This window comes from Chenopodium album, chromosome 3 (genome assembly GCF_948465745.1).
Source record: "Chenopodium album chromosome 3, dcCheAlbu1.1, whole genome shotgun sequence".
NCBI lineage: Eukaryota > Viridiplantae > Streptophyta > Magnoliopsida > Caryophyllales > Amaranthaceae > Chenopodium > Chenopodium album.
The window spans coordinates 46,820,636-46,821,697 of record NC_137836.1 but is presented as its reverse complement, the minus strand read 5'-3'; the positions used below and the strand labels follow the sequence as shown (position 1 = coordinate 46,821,697).

The window sequence follows — 1,062 nt, the reverse complement described above, 5'->3', positions numbered from 1 at the left end:
TGGGTATCGGGGATTAGGTTGTTGGTTTTGATTACCATACCCTCTTTGGTTAGAGTAGCCTCTTCCATTGAAATTGGAAGGGCCTCCCCCACCATGGTATTGGTTATCATAACCACCACCATTTTGGTTCCAACCACGGTTTCCACCTTGATTCCAATTCCCCATTTGATTGGAGTTTGGCCTCAAGTTTCCTACATTTCCCATTCTAGGAGCAAAATTCATAGCATTGACATTTTCCATATTACTATCATGTTCATGGGAAGGGGGTTGAACTTCACAAGCATAGACACATTGAGAGGTATCATGATCATAGGTTTCACAATTAGAACAAAACATGCACCCTTGGGGCATTGTATTGTAAGAAGAGGGGGAGGAAGTATCCATACCATTGCCTCCCTTGGTTGAAGGGGAGATATTACCATGAGGGTTGGACCTTTCTTTCATCAATTCATCCATTCGCTTGGTCATTTTGGAGATTTGGGTAGAAAGGTTGTCGATTGCGTTGGCTTGCTCCAATGCATAAACGCCCTTGCTAGAAGTAGCATCCCTTTCTCCTTCGTACTAATCATCATAGTGCTTTGCGGCTTCCTCTATAATACACTCCACTTCATGCTCTCCTTTGTTCATAATTGGACCACCGGCCGCGGCGTCTAGGCTTGTTCTTCCTTGAGGTGTGAGACCTCCATAGAAAGTGTGAATGAGTTGATACTTGGGTATCCCATGGTGTGGGCATTGACGTTGAAGCTCTTTGTATCGTTCCCATGCCGCACTTAGAGACTCACCACTCTTTTGGCGAAAACCTTGAATCAAAGACCGAGCCTCGGCGGTCTTCCTATGGTTATAAAACCTCCTCAAGAAAGCCGTAGTCACTTGGTCCCATGTCGTGAGAGAATTAGGGGGCACCTCCTTCTCTAGCCATTCTAGACCTCTCCCAATTAGCGAAAATGGAAACATTTTGAGGCGAATATATTCTTGAGTCACTCCATTGGCCTTTATTGTGTCACAATATTTCTCAAACTCTTTTAGGTGCTCATGAGGACTCTCAAACTTTCCATCCGAGAA

The 1,062-nt window shown here is 44.6% G+C and overlaps 1 non-coding gene across 1 annotated transcript; it reads left to right on the top strand.

Annotated features, from left to right (window-relative positions):
• The first annotated feature begins 715 nt into the window (after window positions 1-715).
• LOC145625949 (small nucleolar RNA R71) lies at window positions 716-821 on the top strand. Its single transcript, XR_014110840.1, has one exon. It is a non-coding gene; the product is annotated as a small nucleolar RNA R71 (small nucleolar RNA).
• The last annotated feature ends 241 nt before the right edge of the window (window positions 822-1,062 follow it).